Raw genomic sequence first — 15,911 nt, 5'->3', positions numbered from 1 at the left:
AGATATCTGCGTTTCTACGCGAAAACTAGGCATCTGATTTCAATAAATTTGATCTTCTCTGCGGTTATATGATCATTAACGTTCGTACAAATAAGAAAAGGAAAACGGTGAAGGATTCCATTGATAAGAAGCCGTATTATTTGAAGTAACTTCCACGTTTCTGAACGATTTCTTTACACACTTCCAGCAATCGTTCGACAAATTTATAAAATCTGTTTTTAAAGATCCTCGTGTAGTTTTGAACGATTTTTCAAAGTTGTTGTTCGGATTTTCAACGATGCTTATTTAACAATTTGCCAGCTTTGTCCACAGCTTTTCGCCGGAATTACAATAGAAACATCGTACAGCTAACCATTCCCTTATTCGCAACAGTTTCGAGTTCCTCTACTCGTTTCAAACTTTTAACGCAACTTTGATCAGATCGAGGGAATCTAGTAAATCTACGTCAAAGTTGAAAATCTATATCTTCTGTATATCCATAGCGTAAAATAAAGTTCCCAGCAAGCGTCTATAGCATGTTCGAGCTAATCTCGAGTTCCACTGAATGGATTTCCATGCGATTTTCACCATTTTAAGCAGCACATCTCGAGTAGGATTTAAGCGCGTGAAACATTAACCTATGACAGAAGAAACCACGAGACAGCAGGAAATATAAAGAGACAGTTTCGCGGATATTCGCAACGCAACAGCGACCTTCTTCGCTGCGATCGTATTTTCTTTAGAATCGCTAGTATAATGTAGCGAAGCAATATGATTTCCTCTCCGAACAATGTCTTTCTCTTTCCGGAATGCGGCACGTCAAAAGCTACTTCACGACTTCGCTGTGTAACAATCGATGTTGTTTCACGGACTATGGGGCTACGTTTACCGATCCAATAGAAATTCACAAAATCGTCAGCCATGTTATTAAAACATATAAAAAATATAAAATCGACAGCAAAGACTGACTGTATCGACTAGTACTTCTAATAAATAATCCTTCGTATATCGATATATCTAGAACTATCAAAGTGATAGTTTCATTCGTTTTACATACGTTTCATCTTCTTATGATACGTCAAGAGACCATCGACATTCGGATGAGAATTTTTAATATAAATACAATATAAAATTTTCTAATTAATTTTGTCGAATTATAATAACGGAGAAAGTCGATGATGTAGAAGAAAGTTGATTTTTTAGAAATAAGAATACTTAGCTTCGATACTAGGATTACCAGACTGATCTAATCGACCGGTTCGTAATTTTTCATAGAAATTTTGCAAGTTTACGACGATATGCTTATTTTTAGGAAAAAGCGATTTTTTATTGTGGTACATGGATTTACTTCTTCCCTTACATTATACGCTCTTCCGTGTATCTCTCATTTTAATCTCTTCGATATTTTTATACATCACTTAGTCTTAGCGTAATCGTGTATTATCCGTAACTTGTATCTTCTTCTAAATTCCCGCATCGTTGAGTAAGATACGTCTTACTTGAATTAAGCGATAGGTCAAATGCGATCTTTATCGCGATTACGCGTATGTATCGTGGAAAGGTAGGACGAGTACACGTACTTAAAACACGTAAGCATCGAAATGAACGAAAGTAAGTGGGCGTCACGCGAAAGGCAACGTTTCCTCGGAAATGGCAAAATGGCAGGTCAGAAGCCGACCTGACGCGCGAATCGATGCGAAACTAAATTCGAAATGTTCATCGACAACGCTGGGTAAAAGTTACTTCTGGAAAGCGCGAGAAGTTACCGATTCGGAACGAAACTCTGAAACTGTTCTCCCTATGGCTGTCTATGCCAGCAGTAGCAGCCGAGAACACAAAAATGCTCGTTTCCAAATATGATATAATTATAACGAAATCGCGTAATTAAAGTTTCGAAGCGTGTGCCACCTCTCTTCCTCTATTCCTGTCTCTATTCTATTCTCGTCGGCTCGGTTTATTTTTCCAGCGGAATAACTCCACGGTAAAAAGAACGAACGAACGAACGAACGAATGAACGAACGTACGAACGAACGAACGAGAAGTATCGATCGAACTTTATCGCGAGACGTCAAGCGGGAAGGTTGTTGTCGAAAAACAAAGCGACCGGATCCGGTGAACGCAAATAGCTTAATACTCTGTCTCGAAAATAAAAACGGGGAAACAGCAGGACGCGGCTCTGCGAGTGCTGTCAGTCACTGTGAAAATTATCGCTCAAGTATACCGGCGGTTTGTACACGGATCCCTAGACAGTCTGAAGGGTTGCGCTCTCGCAGAGATGGCGGAGCCAACGACGAGTACGAGACATACGGATAAGGTATATGCTCTGTCACTTTCCTTCTTTCTCTCTCTCTCTCTCCCTCTCTCTCTATCTCTATCTCTATCTCTATCTCTATCTATCTATCTCTCCTCCTCTTACCTTCTCTCCTTCTCTTACTCTCTCATCTATGCTTAATCCTTCTCTTCCTCTCTGGTTACATTCCACGTTCTCCGATTATGTGGATAATACGAGACAACGTGACGAGCCTATACATACAACCAGATAGGCACACCCTGGGCTGGTTGAATAACTTATTCGTTATGAATATAGACTCCAGGAAACTGATTCGTACCACCGCGTTTACACTCTAAACTACCACTTACGCTTGCGAGCACCCTCGTCACCGGACGGAAGGGACATCTCACGCTGCAATCGTGTTGCTAACTTTCGCGCTTATCGTACCCACGTTTCGTGGCCGTTCCTGACGTTTTTCGTATTCTTGCACCGCTGAAATTTTTTTTAGCCGCAGACAGTTGACATGGGAAGGTTTTTGTCGTTTATCATGCAGAAGGTTGTTGGCAGAGAACAATCGGAGAGGGAAACTGAGAATTTATTCGCAGTAAGAAAATGTTGTTTACTCGTGGTAATGGACGAATGTCAGGTATAACTAAGTCTCGTCTGGTCAATACGGTGGATGAAATAACAAATCATATTTTAAATTCATTGACTTTCTTTATAAGAACGACTCTGTATCTGTTACGTTTCTTTTCTCCTAAACTTGAATCTCCTTGAACAACGATTACAGTAGTTGCGAATAACGAGCGACGATTGGGTTTCTTCTTGTAATATTACAATTTTATGCGAATGAAAGTACGCTTGTAAAATTTCATTCGTTTCGTTATCAAGCTTGTTCCAATTACGCAAGAGAATCTATCGATAATTTGTAATTTACGAGTTGAAAAATATCATTAAAAGAGGACTATCGTTTATTATCGTAATTTGAACGAATGTTTTATAAGCAACATCAGAACTATCCTCTGATATTACTTACAAGAAAAGTATCTCCTCTACCGATTCTACGAAATTATTCAAAACTTTTACAAAGCTGATATATTCTGTCTTTTGGCATACGGTCATGCCTGTATTCCGTAACAACGAGAAATAAACGCAACGCTTTATTAATTCCGTTTCCTGGCCGACCGCCCGACATTTTTGTTTCAATATTAATCGCGCAGGAAACACGTAATGAGAATACAAAGTAGAAGTTGCAAACGTTATTGCGCCCTCGCACGGAAACATAGGTACCATTGTACGATGTTATTTATATTTTCTTCCCTTGTTATCCTAGAAGCCATGCAATCATCGTATTCCTTTGTCGAATAGCAAAAATAGAGTGCTAGTAGCGTGCTTTTCAGTTAGACGTTCGTGAATCGAATTACAGCCGGTGCTTCCGTCCAAATTCAATTCAACATATCCCTGCTGTTTAGCGAGAGCATATTCAATTTAATTCGATCCATATCATCGTCCGGAACTCTTTCTCGATTCTCGCTGAATGTTTCACTCCTTTCTAGTTGATCGCGCTATTTTCGATAATAATTCCTCGCCATTTCCTTCTATCGCGTTAAGAAGTTAAAGATACACTGGTAATCTTATGGCATTTTTTTTCTATTCAATTTCAATAAGCATGAAACGAAATGAATTGTAAGATACTGTAGAAGGATCTTAAATCATCTACTAAACCGAAATGTTCTTTCTTATGAATTATGTAAAAATGCTCGATGGTATCTAAATCTTGTTAAGTTTCAAGTGTCTCGTTGAAGAGTTGAATTGCCAATTTCATCTATCTTTCTGTTGTTTATTTATTCCATTATTAGAAAAAAAGAGATACTCGTAAGAAACCCAGGAAATACATTTTTCGAATTGTTTTATCGTTTGGTCGTTAATGGCCAAGTTACAAGCTATATGACCGTACCTTGACAAAATAACATGACGTCTATAACTACCACTAGAACATTTAACTTTGGCTGATTAAATATGTATTAGGATGCAGCACGTTGCAAATATTCTTTGGAACTTGTTAAGAAGCTTGTCAGTATCAAAAACTTTCTTGATTTCCAAGTATCAGTTTAGCATATACATATGCATATAAATCCCACTTTATTGTACTTGCACTTCTCTTACTACGCTACTTCATTTGCATTTCTCCTAAAATTTCCTTAAGACTTTTTGTTTCTTATCATTTTATCACTCTCTTCGTCGTACGGAATTCTTTACTACTTTCTACTACGCAGTTCTTTCTTTTTTTTTTTTTTTTTTAATTCATCTCTTCTTTTCTATTAACCGGATAAAGGAATTTTCAATTGAAATACATAAGTATCTACTTTCCCTATCGAGCACAATATTCATCCAGGTTGAGTATCGTCCTTTTTTCCATCGTTCATTCCAACGGTTGTTTCTTGAATTTCCTTCTCCCCGTTTCCGATATCGTCGCGAACGAGAAACTTTTACGTTCGCCATTGCGAGTCATAATATCTTCTTTCGCTGCCCCTTTCCGTGTCTAATTTTATTCCTTCCACGTCATTCGTTTCTTTCAATCTCGCAAAGCGCGTTTCAATTTTGCTCGCATCGTTGAAAAAATATAGAACGAATATGCATAACTGTTTGTCCATGGTCGCAGTAAGGTAGAAGAAAAACATCGTCGAGGCAAATGAGATTTTCAAACGCATCGCCACATACGAAACTCAACCACGACAGATGTTTTTATTCTTATGTCATCGGTGAATTCCTCTTTTTCGTTTTCATTGCTTTCGCTTCGAACGCCACTAAACAATCTCCCCTCTTTTACATGTTCGCAAACATTGCACATTTGTAGAAATTATATAACCTTCTGTCCCCATTATATCTTTTATTCTCTTAGTATTTTCGGTTCGTATTTTTTCGTCAATATACATATCTCCCTCATTTATTGGATGTTACATTATATCGAAGGTAATGTATACGTTTCGTGGAATTTAATTCTACGAAGTATCTAACGTACAGTTTTTATTATAATATATAATAGGCGAAGCAAAATTCTGATTACTTTTTTTAACTGTTTTCATAAAAACATGTATTTGCGTAAATATTTACAGTCCATGACAATTTGTGTCCGCGATGATTCTGCGACAATTTTTGTTGGCAAATATTTTCCATTTTAAAGAAGTTCATCTCAGCGAGGAATAATATTCGCTTTTTTACGAAGTGTCGCTTGATGATCACGCGTTGCTCAAGTTACTGTTTGTTTTCGACGTTATATTTTTACGTAAAACGTAATATTCGATAATTATAAATATACGTGAAAGGAAATTTCACTATTGGTGCACGTATTTGCTTACATTTATTCTACTAATAAGATACATTTTATGAAGCAGAAAACAACGTAATTCAAGAGCTATCATACGTACACGCAATAAGGTTCTGACCCGAATTACACGTGTAACAGACATTGATACCAATTAGTACTAAAGTACTGTTTTAAAGTACTTGTTAAACATATGGGCCAGAGAATTCTTCGATCTCTAAGGATATAAGTTTTGAAACGCTTATTCAGTGAATAACGTGTTTAAATTATTTATTGATAAATGGCAAATCAAATATTCCATAAACTCATGTGCGCTTTATTTCGATAAAACTAAAAAGTTAATTAAATAAAAAAAATTGCATTTGGAATGATACACGTGGCTTTTTCATCTTCGGTCATCGTACTTTCGTAATCATACCAACGTGCCAATTTGCATTCACTCGTTCATTGTATTTATGCAAATCAAATTCAACTACCTTTAATAATCGATAATCAAACATGTAAATGAACTACTAACTAATATCATAATGCAACTATTCTCCGCTACGATAAAATATATTTATTCCTACAATACTCACATTGTTGCGAGAAAGATCTGGGAAAATCATGCGTATATTGATCAAGAACAATCGACCAAAATTAGTCTCTTTTAAAGGATTACCGTAATCACCGATGTAACCCAGCTTTTCTGTCAACAAAATTTTTCAGATATTGAAATAATTAATATTCCCGTGTTAATAGTGGTCAGCCTATTGTATAATAATTACTATAGGCTAATACAAATTTATCGTTGGCGATCGCGAAAATGTAAAGCCATAAATCAAGTTCGAAGACTAGTTTTATTCCTCCCCATTTTGGTGTTTTTCACGTTACAAGAATGGAAAGCGATTTAAACACGTTAGAACTGAATCTATGACTGTCACCTCTGACCCTGGTTGATCATGGGAAGAAAGGTCCGCGTCTTGGCTATTTTCCTTAGCGAACAAAGTTAGCCGCGTCCGGGCATTTACAATTGAAATTACTTCGCTCCTCGTCTCTGGATTATTACTTTAAAGTCTGCCCACGGATATCCGCGCTGTTCTTTTCCCGTGTTCTTGAAGGTTCCGGCTGGTTGCCGAGAAATGCTACACCCTGGGGTCACGTCGCGTCATATCACGTCATCATGAAATTCTTCCCTTTCTTCGCGAATATAACAAGTTTGATTTTTCCTTTTCTTCTTGCCGTATTTTCTTTGTATTCTTTTTTCTTGCCTTTCTGTTACGTAGTGTAAAAATGTGAGCAAAGGCGTCAAGGTTAACCCAAATTCCAACGCTGCCTATTCCTACTTCATATTACCGCACGTTTTATTAAGCTTAAGTATTTAAAGAAAAAGATTTCAGAAATGTGGTAAAACGTTGAAGGAATTTGAAGCTCAAATAAGATACCTCTTTAATTATGAAAGGGGAATATTTTTAAATCTCTTCTATCGAACATTAGACTTTTATACCACAGATTTTCTGTGTCGTCTACAGTACTTTTGATCGAAATACCTGCTGTAAAGATTAAACAAAAAAAAAATAAACTGCTAAGAGTAGACGACGTTTACTTCAATAATTTTTTAATACTGCACAATACTGGTTTCTACTTGGACATTAGGTTAAGAGGTCTTCTTTTCATTTTGCTCTCCATATTTTCCTAATAGTCTACTTCAGTAAATTATCCTCGTTGTGTATTTAAGGCTCCTGGATCGCGCTACACAGGTATCTACGATTCAGAACTTTGGACGAAGATTCTTTACAGTAAGAATCCTCTTCTCTAACTTCCAAAAGAGCTTCCTCGCAATTTTTCCTACACGAGTAGCTGCCCGGAGAAAGTTTCACACCGGTAGATAGCCGTAAAAGATTAAACTTTCGTTTGAAGCGATTAAGATTGCGAATACTCAGTCTCCTTCACTGGAATCATTATTAAAGCCCGCAAGAGCCTCGCCAATGAAACAACAAACGTCATAAACTTGCAAAAATAAAACGAACAATAAAACGAAGATAGGTGGCTATAAATCTCGAGGCATGTTCAGACGTCTTTAACTCTTTGAAACGCGTTAAGTTACTTAACTTAATCTAACGTGTATACGTCCCAACGTCGGTGTAACTAATATGATTGCAGGCGATGCCAACCAGTTAGTTCAACCGTAAAAATACAACAAAAATTAATGAAAGATACTAATTAAAGAAAAAAAACAAGAAAGGAAGATATAACCAATCTTTATGAGATGACCGAAACTGTCGGAATAAACCCCAAAAGGGGATTGGTAAGATCCAATGATCTTCGAACCCATTAATCAGCAACTTTGCGACAGTAGCAAAGATACAAGAATGAAAGAAGGTAAAAGAAACAAAGAAAGGGAGAAGAGAGTTGAAATTCTCGCTGGGTCTAAGCATTGTGCCGGTAAATTAAGTCGTCACCAGGGTTAGAGGCGTCACAGTTTTACGCGCGATAAAACGACGAAAGGAGAGCCAATTTCCTGATCGACCATGGGTGAAACATCGAAGCTTGGCTGACGCTGCCGCCCTCGTGTTGCGCCGCCTTGGAACGTGCTCCTTCGTCTCCCCCCGATTCAACCCCCGATCCAACCCTCTTTAAACTCTCAACCGTAACACGCACGCCAGTTGGTTCGTCGAGTGGTCGGCCGGACCCGTTTATTTTCATTCGCCGGGATTGCTTTTCATCGACGCTCGGTGAACACGACAAAAGCTTCTTTCTCTCTTTCTCCTGTTACGGAAAAAGAGGATATACACAGGCGGGTGCAAGTACACACGGACTGCACCCCCGTGACACGCGTGGGGGTACTTCACCACGGGCTCTCGTTTTTCAATGGAGCTCCTTGGCAACGTTCTCGAACTTGTATCGTCGACCATCGTGTAATATCGTCGTCCTTGACTGAGCCAACGAATCGCACAGCTAATTTGCACGGTAATGAGCTCATTATTCCGGCCACTTTACCGGCTCCGGGACACTAAAACATAATTTAAACGGCGACCCGTAATCGTATCAACCGGGTCAAACCTTTGAGAAGCAGAGTTCGGCTGTCCGCGACTCTCTTCGAGGAAGGGAATTGCACCAAACGCGAGTCTCGTGTCGCTTTCCTACCCGATGTTTATGGCAACAAGAGACGGTATTATTTAGGTAGGTAGGGATTAGGTTAGGTTCGCGTGAATGATAGGTTAATTGAAAAATTGTACAGCATAGCTTCCGATTATTTAAACCGTGCTTTACTTTTAATTTAAGCAGTCTTTTACTTTGCTTCTGTTACAAGAGCTGAGTAAGAGAGTTCTCGCTATTGCTAATATATCTATATGATTCTTTGTTGGAACAATGAAAAAAGAAATTAATATGCATAGACTTTAAATCCGTTTGATTAATTACAAGCGACGGTGTATGAGTCATTTGATCGAAATTCTTATTCCTTTTTCTTCTCCGGGTTTTTTTTTCTTTTTTTTCTTGTATATCCCGTGGGAATAAGTGTTTGGTACGAGAGCTTGAGTGATGGAATTTTAAATGACAATAATCGAGTGCAATAGTACTGACACGTGTAAATTAGATTAGATGCATCTAATATATGAACATTAAAATTGAAAGAAAATTCTTGTTTATGTCGTAAGCACTGTTTGCCACAAATGAGAGTTGATGCTACGAGACAAGAAATTGGCACGCGTATTGGCACAAGTGATGAATAAAAATATAGAATTAGTAAAAAGATCCACTTGAGAATGATAAAACGTTTCGGTAAATGACGTTACAAACAATGCTTAATAACAGTTTCAAAAAAATCTTTTAACTTTTTAAATTTGTTTATATAATCGCTCATATTGCTTGAGTCATCGACAGAAAAAAATACGATATCGGAATCAATACAATATTGAATTGAAGCAGAGAACACAAGAGGAGAACACGCGAGTAGGAATGAAAATAATGAATACAAAACCGATCGATCCTCCTCTTGCAAACTACTTATGTCCTCGATAAAATCGCTATGGGTCGTTGAATCAACGACACGTATCAGCGACAAAAGTGTCCCGAGTGTATGGCCAATTGGTGACTCTGAGCCGTGCAAATTGCATCGCGCCTTCCGACATTACGTCTCTTCCGGTGATGGCGACGAGGGAGAGTCCCGTATAACGCGAAAACGAAACGTTGATTAAATTTCCAAGAATCACGCTTCGAAACTTTCAAGATTTTCGGTAGCGATCATAAAAACATCGTTTACTTTTGACGTGTACAGCAATAATTAAAAGCAAATTTGCGTGTTATATCTAAAATTCGAAATTTGTTCTATAATAAGTCTCGTAATTGTTAGCACGTTCATAGTTTACATTTTATTACGTAATTCTTGAAAAACCGAAAGTTGCTTGAAATCAAAGAGGAATTAAGTCGAAAGCTCGTTGCCAGATATTTCTGTTATTATTTTTAAGATTATAAGATAAAAATTGCAAAAGCGACACTTGATCCTATTTTATGAACATTGTCCTTCTTAACGGTAAATTTAACGAACAAAGAGAGTTCCTTGTATCTTCAAAAGAATTACTCGTTAATCGTTGATTAATCTTCTTCTTTCTTCTCCTCCGTTATAAAGCTACCATTTGAACCTCGTTCGTCGCCTCGACGTTTATTGTACATTTTCAGTTACTTGAAAATTGTCCCGAGCAAGTGAACTGTAAACGATGAGCGTTCAAGAAACGTAGAAACAGGACGCAACATATTAATAACACGAACGAAAGCCGAAAAATCCATAATAAACAAACCACGAATATATCAAAATTTACATTTTACCTATGGATTAACAAGTACAAATTTATCGTCAAAACAAACTGTACTATCCAATTACCAATTTATAAGTCTTACGACACGATTTAAAAATTTCACGAAGCGCAACGTGGGAAAGTATTGGTATTTAAAATATGTAGAAACGTCAAAATTTCAAGACACCGAATTACGTTACCCTTGATAAAACAAGAATATGAGAAACTTCCCATTGCTCGAAGACTAGGTTAATTAATTACTTAGTATCTTAATAGTCTTAGTTCGAGATTCCGGCAGTATGTACACGCAAATGGTCAAATAAACATGAGCAGACGAGGCTAACGTTCACTTCTGACTGAGAATGTGCACGCGTGCATGTGATACTCAACGTGAATCCCAGTAGGACCATGGCGTTAGTCTAGCCACGTATCGCACGTGTGTGCACGTTACGTTACCAGCTACTAAATTATTCCACGATAAACGTGTTTGCGTACGTTTAGTCGCGCAACGAGCGTCACGCGGGCTACTTTAATCGCACCGGCAAATAGACGTGTTCAATATCTATGCAATTCGATCGAACGGCTTGCACGACGGTCACGTATCGGTGAATAAACGATACGCTAAACAGCTCGAACGCATTTCCACGCGTACCTGTTCTCGTTCCCCTCGATTTTCCCCTTTTTTCGTCGTTTTTCCTTGTCGCGACGCCCGATGCTTTATCGCCGATGCAGCATCGATGAAATTTTTCAGCGAGGCAAACACAGCGCCTCGGCCACCCTTTAAACACACAGGATTTGTCAGAGTTGAAAAATTCAAATGTAAACTTGAAATAGCCGGCGTGAACCGCGCTAAACGCTCGTGTCCTTTTACTCTATTGTTCTGTCATTAGCGGTACGTTTGTGCCTTTCGCCCCTCTTCGCCACTGCATCGCATGTGCTGTACAATTGTATTTCGTCCGGTTAATTCTTTAATTCATCGTATGGGCTTTATCGATGTCAAATGAAATTGCTGTGAATCGATGGGCAATCGATTACTCGGGAAAATGAGATTTTTCTTTTTCTTCCTTTTTTCTTCTCGAGGAAAGTAGGAATTTTGAAGATATATTGGTCGGTTTGTGTCGACGAGTTTTTACTCTTTTGCGTTGAACAAGATATTTTTTGCAACAGTTTTTTCTACTTAAGGGATAGCGAGGTCGAAAAAATTATTTAGGAATTATTAATTAAAGATTATTAATTAAAATTATTAGGAAAATTATTAATTAGGAAAAATTTATCAGAGTAGGTAATATGCTAATACGTGGAATTTTTGACGTATTCGTTTTACAGCAAAATCAAAGTTACATTATTTTAATATATAACACGGTTGAAAAGCGAAACATTCTGATGAATTCATTAAAAATCATAAATTTCTACAAATAATTCGTATTATGACAAATAATGTCTTTAAAATATTCGGGAGAATGATATTTAATCTGTAAATCAAATAGAAAGAGAATCTTCACAACACAGATGTTGGTCGGAAGCATATTGAATTTTAAAATTCCTTCTCTATAAAAAACGAAAAATGTGACCAATCAACTTTCTTTTGTGGCTTTCAAACGCATCTACATAATTTTTCCAATATCGTACTAAGCGATTGAAAAATGCTAAGATATGTGTTCCATTCTATAAAGAAATTTAGCCTTACTGATTTCCATACCAATTTTACTGGTATTTTGATTTAAAAATCAGAGGTTGAAATCATCGAGGAACTCGAATATTGGGAATCATCGTTAAATGAAAAGATCCTTGTGACATAATGTACTCTAGAATAAACCATAAACTCCTAATAAAGAAAACAAACACGCATGTATATAACCATCAAGCATTTATTGTTACGATGTTTTCAATATTTTACGCGAATGCAGAAGATCTCATACTCAGACATAAACTCAGGACATAAACTGTGTGCTGACATTGCAAGATTGCGTAAAATACAGTTTAAATCGCTCACTGCAATCGCTACCGCAAAATCTAAACTAAAGAAAACTATTGAATTATAATCGTTGCCTGTTACGGTGGTTATCGATGACCCACATTTTCTAGTAAGATTAAAATATGAAAAATTTCATGGATTGAAAAATTGTCAACAATAAAAATAGCTTGAATAATATTGTCACAGAAAGGTGCACAAATACAACACGCGGAGTATCTCGCAAAAATTAAACGTTACGCAGTATATTTCAACCTATCGCGGTTCCCCCCCCCCCCCCCCAAAAAAATATATAAAATTCATAGTTAACTAATGTAATGCTAATGACCCTAAGCTCCAACTAGAAAGAAACAAATTCACAGGTTCTCGTTAAAATTCATTTCAATACCATCGGTATGTAAAGATGTTCTCACTTCACCGTGGCATCGTTGTTCCAACTCTGTACTATCCTACTCACCTTAACTTAGCCTACATTTTGGCAATGCATCGAAATAAGACGAACAAGCGACGATCTGGTGCACGATGCGGCAACCTACAAAAGCCGAAGTTTCTAAGTTTCCATCGAAACAAGTGGAGGGAAGTTGATCGGCTGAAATCCCATTATCAGAAGAATGTTCGACTACGAGGCGGCGAACTACGCCGGGTTACGTGAAAATTTAATAAACACTGCGTGTACGAGAGAAGTACGACAGCTCTTGCTTAGAGCTAATACGAACTTACGAACAAGTAAGAGGCGTGTTCCGTGCAGTCTGAGACACTTCCGGAACAGCAACAGCAGCGCACCTATTCCTCTGGCGCTTGACCGGCTACACGACAAAGGCGGATTTTACGTTGGGCAGAGGATCGTGAACAACGCCATAAAAAACGAAAGATCGATGGTCTAAGTACCAAGGCGAACTGGGTCGAGCGTAGAATGGAAATTCGCGTCAAACCCCACTTTAAATTCTTATTTCTGGAAAATTAATTACGGTAGAATCTCCATATTACATCCACGTCCGTGCTATCGCGTTTTAAAAATATTAAGGAGAAAATTTTATAAATCGTGAAATTAACAATTCTTGGGTCGGATCGTTAGTGAGCTTTTGATTTATCGTCGCGATATTAATAATAGCGTAACATCATATCGCAGTATGTACGTTGATCATTTCACTTTATCACGTTACATCATTACAACGAGAAAAAATGTCTCTGTAATGTAATTACTGTCGGTATTGTATTCGAACTTGTACGCTTCGATACGATACAATGAATATTATACAGGCAATTTACATTTGTACGACTTCTATTATTGTAACTTTTATATTTTATTATCAATCATCGTTGATAATGTCATATTGCGTAAAATTAACATATCGTCTTGAAGATGGTCACATTAACAAGCTGAAAGGCTTCAGAAACACCTTTATCATTGTAGTTTCTTCATTATGTTATCGTTGATAACGTCTTATTGTATTTAGTTCGTAAAGTGGGCGAAAATGGCCACATAAATATATTGACGCTCTCCAGGAGCAAAAACAGCAGCGTATTCTTCTGACGCTGAAGCAGTTACACGACAAAGGCGGATTTTATGTTAAACATTAAGTTGTGAACGAGACGATGGATACGTAAACGAAAAATCAACGACGAAATTACGAACGATCTTTCGACGTGAATTCGGTGCAGCGTAGAACGGAAATCAACGTTAAAGCTGATCGATTCTCATTCCTGGAAAATTGATTAGTTCGATTTTCCTCCTAGGAAATTGAAGTCCGCGGCGCGTCTTAATCCAGTTTAGAGAAACGCAAGGATATCTTGGAACGAACGGATGGAACGGAATGGGATAAAGACGCCCGTCGATTTTACGAATTATATCACACGATTGCAATCGCCTTCTCGCTACCAGTCTGTATTTCTGGTTATTACGCTTTGATCGAGTTATACCGATGATAAAATTATCTATAATCGATGTAAAATTGAATGAACGTATGTGTTTCAAACTAGACAAATATTGTAAGAAAACAATGTATTCCAAGATCCTAAGATCATTCAAATCTTTCTTAAATATATAAAATAATAAATAATGAAATTAAAATAACGAACCCGATAAGCGTTGATTTTCAAATAGTCCACAAAGTAATTTCCTCGTACGAAAGTATTATATCTCATTTAAAAAAAAAGAATATAATTTTTATTTGAAATACATGTTCGTATTGATAGTTTATATAAAGTACGTGTATATTTTTGTACGTGTGTATTTTTACGTTTATTTTAATTCAACTTCTCTATCGACGCTCGACCAAAGATGGAACATCAGTAGTCGCAGTGTCGCACCGACATCTGACACGTTATAAAAAAAAAAGGAGAAAAAAAGAGGTGTAAAAAATTGTTCGTGCATTAGTCCAAGATAACGTGATTACCATAAAGTTAATGGATTCGGAGAAAGATGCAGGCCACGCGGTAGTTGCTCTATTTTTCGAGTCATTTCGCGAGGCATTTTATCGAAAAAAGAAGAATCGAGGAAAAGGAAAAAAGAGAAAGAAAGGGAATATCGTCCGCGAACACGGTTACGTCCGAGCGAATAATTTCGTCGCGGAGTTTGCGCTCGTCCAGTAGTAAAACAAACGACCTCTCCACTGTTCCACTCCTGGCAATAATTCACTAAAGGCTATTGCCGTGGTTCCCTCGAATTATTTCTGAATAATTCAACCGTTTTCTCTGCAATTTAACGAATGCACCCGGTGCACGCGAACACGAATCATCACGGCCGATGATTCCTCCGCAACACACATTCGTCCACCACCACGTATCTATCCTTCTTCCCAATGTTTCGAGCATGTTCGCAACGTTTTGTGCGTGGACGCGCTATTTAATGCGGCCATCCATCGCAAATGACGATATCACACCACTGTAGTGGCCGGATTACCAGAATACCAAAATCTTCATTTCCGCTGCACCATCCTATGGTCTTCCTCTCAAAATAGATTAAACGGAAACCTTACGATTTCGAACTAGCTTACATAGATTCTACGGATATGTGGCGTGATCTTCGGACAATAAACGAGGATTCATCAGGTCATTCCTCCTCCTCTCCTTTCCTTTCAAAATGCACAACATATTCCAACCTGACGATCGCCGTTACGCGATCGCAAACGTCGTACATAGCTCGTTGCATCCCAAGACTAATAATAATTTCTCGATTATACGAACTATCTGGCTCTTATCAAAGCAAGAAACGTGTTTGCCTCTTTAACAACCTCGTTTCTAGCAAGAAATCACGGTCATTCGCAAGCTCGTTCGTAACTGCCCCATTCTCACGGCTATCTTCTCCATGCGCACTCTCTATCTCCCCTTGGACGATTTCCTTATCGGCTACGTGACGTTCTGCAAATTCCTCACGCATCGCAGATTACGCCATAGATCAAAGCGTAGCAGGGAACGAAGCGAGGAATTCTCGGGCGTCGTACACGTACTGTATGTATACGGAACGCGCGCACACGCGTTCATCATCGTGTACACCTACTTTTCCAACCCTCTCCTTATCATGCTCGGCCGGTGACCGGGTGCATCGTTACGTACCGATGTACCGCGATCTCGATGAAGCAACTACCC

At 38.0% G+C, this 15,911-nt stretch overlaps 1 protein-coding gene and 1 long non-coding RNA gene across 14 annotated transcripts in view; one reads left to right on the top strand and one right to left on the bottom strand.

Moving 5' to 3' along the window:
* LOC126915809 (cell adhesion molecule Dscam2) overlaps nucleotides 1–15,911 on the top strand; it is a 127,547-nt gene that overhangs the window by 4,987 nt on the left and 106,649 nt on the right. The gene's annotated exons all lie outside the window — the stretch shown is intronic.
* The window catches only part of LOC126915812 (uncharacterized), a 73,589-nt gene that overhangs the window by 39,053 nt on the left and 18,625 nt on the right, over nucleotides 1–15,911 (bottom strand). The window contains exon 3 of one of the 2 annotated variants that reach the window (XR_007710348.1): nucleotides 2,302–8,568. The exons of the other annotated variant lie outside the window; for it this stretch is intronic. This is a non-coding gene — a long non-coding RNA (uncharacterized LOC126915812). Of the gene's footprint in view, nucleotides 1–2,301; nucleotides 8,569–15,911 lie in introns of those variants that run through there. 2 annotated transcript variants of the gene reach the window in all.

This window comes from Bombus affinis, chromosome 4 (genome assembly GCF_024516045.1).
Source record: "Bombus affinis isolate iyBomAffi1 chromosome 4, iyBomAffi1.2, whole genome shotgun sequence".
Taxonomy (NCBI): domain Eukaryota; kingdom Metazoa; phylum Arthropoda; class Insecta; order Hymenoptera; family Apidae; genus Bombus; species Bombus affinis.
The sequence above is the reverse complement of the archived record's forward strand: the minus strand, read 5'-3'. Positions and strand labels throughout refer to the sequence as shown.